The sequence below is a fragment of the Eriocheir sinensis genome, chromosome 9 (assembly GCF_024679095.1).
Source record: "Eriocheir sinensis breed Jianghai 21 chromosome 9, ASM2467909v1, whole genome shotgun sequence".
Taxonomy (NCBI): Eukaryota; Metazoa; Arthropoda; class Malacostraca; order Decapoda; family Varunidae; genus Eriocheir; species Eriocheir sinensis.
The window spans coordinates 19,707,529-19,712,892 of record NC_066517.1 but is presented as its reverse complement, the minus strand read 5'-3'; positions in this window follow the sequence as shown (position 1 = coordinate 19,712,892).

Genomic DNA, 5,364 nt, shown 5'->3' with positions numbered 1-5,364 from the left:
CTCCCCTCTCTCTCTCTGCCCCCTCCCTCCCCACTCCCTCCCCCCTCCTCCCTTTTGGAAGTTTGAAAGATTCATTGAGAAGCACAGACTTAAAGCAGAGCGTGTGACTGTCCTGGGTCGAGAGAGAGAGAGAGAGAGAGAGAGAGTTATGTACAGTCATCTCTTTATTGTACATGCTCGTGAAGTTTCATGAGTGCAATTCCAGCGAGAGAGAGAGAGAGAGAGAGAACATTAATCCTCATTTCACTTGATGGATAATAATTAGGTCTCCCTCCCACCCCATCCCTTCTCATCACCTCCTCTTCCATGACTTCACTCCATCCCTCACTCCATCTCTTTTTCCTCCCTCCTCTTCCCTTCCTCTCCCTCTCCCTGCTTGCTATTCATTCTTCGTCCTCCACCTCCTCCTCCTCCTCCTCTTTTGTATATCTACCATCTCCTATTTCTTCTTATCTAACTTCCTGTCTCTTTTTCTCCTCGTCTTTCTCCTTCCTCTTCATACGTTTATTCCTCGTCCTCTTCTTCTGCTACCATCTCTTATATATTCTAATCTAACTCACTTTGCCGCCTTATTATCCTCTTCCTCCTTCTTCTTCACTTAATCGTCCTTCTCTTTCTCCTCCTCCTCCTCTCTTTCGTACTCTAGCACTCTCCTTTTCATTATTATCTAACTCCCTTTTCGGTCTCCTCCTCTTCCTCCTCCTTCCCCTTATGTATTCGTCCTCCTTCCTCCTCTTCTTCCTTCTCCTATAATCCCTTCCTATTCATTCTTATCTAATTCCCTTTTCTTCCTCCTCCTCCTCCTCGTTCTCCTCCTTTTCCTCTTTTTCCTTCTCTGTCGCATGATATATCGCCTTTTTTCCTGCTTTTTTTTTTGTTTCTCCGTTTATTCCTTATCTCCCTATTATTCTCCGCCTCCCAGTCCGCCTCTTCCATCCCTGACAAAGACCCATTTCTCTCCCCTTTTATCTTCTTCCCTGTAATTAAAATGTTTGGGATGAGTTATAACGCAGTTCCCCCCAAAATAGACTACGAATTCTCTACTTTTCTCGCTTTTTTTAACATTTTGCTCGGTTACTAACAGAGGAAGTCGATTGGCGGCGGTATTTATTTCTTTCATATATTTTTTGACGTTCCGTACGCCTGGGTATCGTGGTGGTGAGATTAAAAAAGTGAGGGATTAGAAACGGTTTGGCATGCACGGTACCATTTTCTGTTTTATGGGCGCGGTAGAAAATGGGGGCGCCAGATGGGTAACACAATTAGTCGGTGGTGTTGGCGGGAACAGTAAAAATATAGATAAAAGCAAAAATATATATAAAAAGAAATGTTAGTGCTCTACCCTTGTAAATATTTATGTGATGGGATACGATGTTCATGGAGTTAATTCGAATTATATAAGAAAAAATAGAAATAAAAATAGTGCGTGTAATTCTGATCTTTTTTATTTATACAGGATATTTTCAAGTGTGTGGGACGAAGAATGAAATAAATAAAAATGTTCTCGCTCATACAAAGTTTTCCGTTTCAAAATCTAGATGCATGACACTATATTTCTCTCTCTCTCTCTCTCTCTCTCTCTCTCTCTCTCTCTCTCTCTCTCTCTCTCTCTCTCTCTCTCTCTCTCTCTCTCTCTCTCTCTGTGTGTTTATCTATCTACCTATCTATCTGTCTGTCTGTCTCTCTGTCTGTCTCTCTCTCTCTCTCTCTCTCTCTCTCTCTCTCTCTCTCTCTCTCTCTCTCTCTCTCTCTCTCTCTCTCTCTCTCTCTCTCTCTCTCTCTCTCTCTCTCTCTCTCTGTGTGTGTTTATCTATCTCTCTCTCTCTCTCTCTCTCTCTCTCTCTCTCTCTCTCTCTCTCTCTCTCTCTCTCTCTCTCTCTCTCTCTCTCTCTCTCTCTCTCTCTCTCTGTCTATCTATCTATCTATCTATCTGTCTCTCTCTCTCACCTGTTCCTCCTCGTAGTCGCTTGCAAACCCGTCGGACACTGCGTTTACCGCCACCATGATGAAGTTTTTTTTTTCTGTCTCCTCCTGTCACCTGTCTCACACCTGTCTAACTTTTTTCATTCCTCCTCCTCCTCCTCCTTCTCCTACTCTTATTCTCCTGTCTGTTTTGATTTTTTATGTTTGTTTGAGTCCTCCTCCTCGTTCTCCTTTTGTTTTTCTTTTCCTTCTTTTATCTCTCTTTTTATCTTTCTTTTTAGTTTTTTTTGTCTTGCTGTTGTTATTTTTTTATCTCCTCCTCTTGCTTTTGTTTGACTTGCTCTCCTCCTCGTTCTCTCTTTGTTCCTTTTTACGTCTGTCTCTTTTTCCTTCCTCCTTTTTTTTAACTTCTCTTGCCCCTCCCCTTGTATCGTTTGTTTATCTGATGACTTTTTTCACATTTTCTTTACTTCGACCTGTTCGTATTTTTCTTTTTCTTGTCGTCACGTCTTGTCTTCACGTTTTTGCCTTTTTTTTGTCCCTCTTTCTCTTCCTCTCTTGTCTCATATATCTCTTTTGTCTTGTCTTTTGCTTTTTATTCTCCACTCGTTCTTGTCTTTTTCATGTTTTTTGTCGCCTTATCTTTTTTTGTCTTTTCCTCTTTTTCTCCTACTAATGTATGTCTTTTTTTGCTCTCCCTTCTCCTCTTCCTCCTCCTCCTTCTCCTCTTTCTCCTCCTGTCCTCTTACTGTCACTCGCTCCACTTGTGTTTCTCTCACTCCTGTTTTCCCCTTCCTCTTTGTCCATCAGTTTGTTTTATGATTTAGCTTCTGCATTTCTAAGTCATGTCGTTAGTATTCTATTGAAGTAATATGGGTACGAAAGAATCATAAGTCAGTTCTTGTTTTTTGTTTTTGGTTACTCTAAAAAATGTGTCGTTTCAGGTATAACTTGATTTCGCTGTTTTTTTTTCTCCCTGTTTTAAGAAATGACTGTCTTCTCGCGACTTTCTTCCCGCACCTACACAACGACACTGACGAAGGTGTCCTCTTGAAGGGCTTGGCGAAGAGGAGGAGGCTGAGTAGGAGGAGGCTGAGGAGGAGGGGTGGGGCTAAGAAGAGGAGGGAGAATGGAGATCTAAAAGGAAATGGAGTGCTGGGAGATGGAAGAAATAAGAAGAGGAGGAGGCAGAGGAAGAAGAGAAAGAATAGGACGGAGGGGGAGGCAGGGTAGCTTAAGGGGGAGCATTTTTAAATAAAGAACTGAAGAGAATGGTGGGGGTTCAGGGGGGGGGAGTAAAGTGATGGGGTACAAGGGGTGGGGGAGGAGGAGGAGGAGGAAGAGGTTTGGAAGAGGAGTGATAAGAAGAGTGCAAGGACGACGACGACGACAAGGAGGAGGAGGAGGAGGAGGAGGAGGTGAAGAAGGCTGGGTGATGGAGGAAAGAAGGAGGCTGAGAAAGAGATGAAATAGAATGAGGATGAGAGAAGTGAAACGTGAAAGAGGGAATATGAAAGAGAATAAAGAAAGAAAGAATGATGAAAAAGGAATAAAGTTATGGAACGGGAAAGGAAGGGAGTAAGGTGTTTTCTTCATTTCCTCTCCTTCGTTCTTCATCCTTCCCGCTCAGTCTCGTTTATCTTCCCTTCCTTTTCCTTACTCACTTATTTATTACCTTCTCTTTCTCTCCCTTATTATTAGGTACAGTGATGATGAACTGTTCCTGGCTTAATTAGGAAGAGGGGATGAGGGGAAAATTTAAGAGGAAGGGATAAATATTTGATTGATTTCAGAGTTAGGAAAAATATAAACAAAGAGAGAAGTGCAAAATAGAGAAAGGGAAAGGAAAAAAAAACTTGATGAAAGAAATGAAAGTGAAAAAAGAAAAGTGTTGGCAAAAATATATGAAGGAGAATAAAAAACTGAAAATATAGAAGAATAAGGAAGAGGAAAGTAATATAAATAAAAGGGGGGTGACAGAAGAAAAAAGTGAAGGAAAGAAGAGCTGTGAAAATAAGAGGTAGGTGAAAGACGAATGTAAAATATGAGTTGAAAGAAAACACGAAATAGATAATGATAAAGAGAAGTAGAGCGAAAGGATGTGAAGTGAGAGGAGATGAAAATGATAGGGGGTGAGGTGAGGGTCCGTTCAGGTCACGTAAAAAATAAAGGTGAGGTCAGGTGAGGGGTTACCTGTCTGAGAGGTTACAAGAAGAGGGTGGAGGAGGTATTCAACAGGAGGAGGAGATAAATAAGCTGTAAGATAGATAATAATAGGGAGGATAGAGAGGAGGAGGAGATGAACGGAGGAGATGGACAGGAGGAGAGGAGGAAGAGATGGAGGGAGAAAGAAACGGAAAGGGGGAGGATGAAGAGGAGGGGGGGCAGGGTAGGAAGAGGGGAAAACAAAAGGTATTGAAAAGCTGTGTCATATTTTGTGTTTAAGGAGAAGAGTTTTTGTGCATCAAGGGTGAAGGTAAATATCATACACCTGTCATTATTATTATTATTATTATTATTATTATTATTATTATTATTATTATTATTATTATTATTATTATTATTATTATTGACTTTTTTTCTTTTCATTTCCTTTGCTCTCGTTTCTTCCACTCATCCTCTCCTCACTGTTTTTGAGACACTCCAGTATCTCTTTTTGTGATTATCTCTCTCTCTCTCTCTCTCTCTCTCTCTCTCTCTCTCTCTCTCTCTCTCTCTCTCTCTCTCTCTCTCTCTCTCTCTCTCTCTCTCTCTCTCTCATCGTGCTTCTTCCATCTTCAAATATCGATCTTTCTTCATTTTCATCTCCCCCTCCCCCTCCCCCTCCTCCTCCTCCTCCTCCTTTTCTAAATATTCATTAAAAAGTGCAAGGTAACATTTTCGTTGTTCCCTGGCAGAGAGAGAGAGAGAGAGAGAGAGAGAGAGAGAGAGATTCAGCGTTCGTAAAATTTGTTTTCGCCCCCCAGGCTCAAAACAAATATATATTGTTGACGTGTGAATTGAGCGAAGAAAAACACCCTCGCTGTTTTGTATACTGCGCCGAGAGAGCGTATACGAGTGAAATAGTGAGAGCGAGTGAGTGAGTGAGTGAGTGAGTGAGTGAGTGAAAGTGAGTGTGTGTGTGTGTGTGCTAGAATGAGGAAGAGGATGCGGCAGGGCGAAAAGAAAGCCTCTTAGTTTAATCTCTGATGGCGTGCCTGACTGACTGACTGACTCTGGATGCTTCTCAACTTGACTGATCTATACTGAATTACTTACTGACTGACATGGCCTACTGACTTGACCGATTAACTGCCTAATTGACATGGCAAACTGAAAAATTGAGTTGGATTAATCCCAATTGACTGAGTGCCTGACCTACTAACAAATTACCAAGATGTATAGCTGAATAACTGATTAAGTAACTGACTGACTGACTGTCTGACGGAATGAGCAACTGAC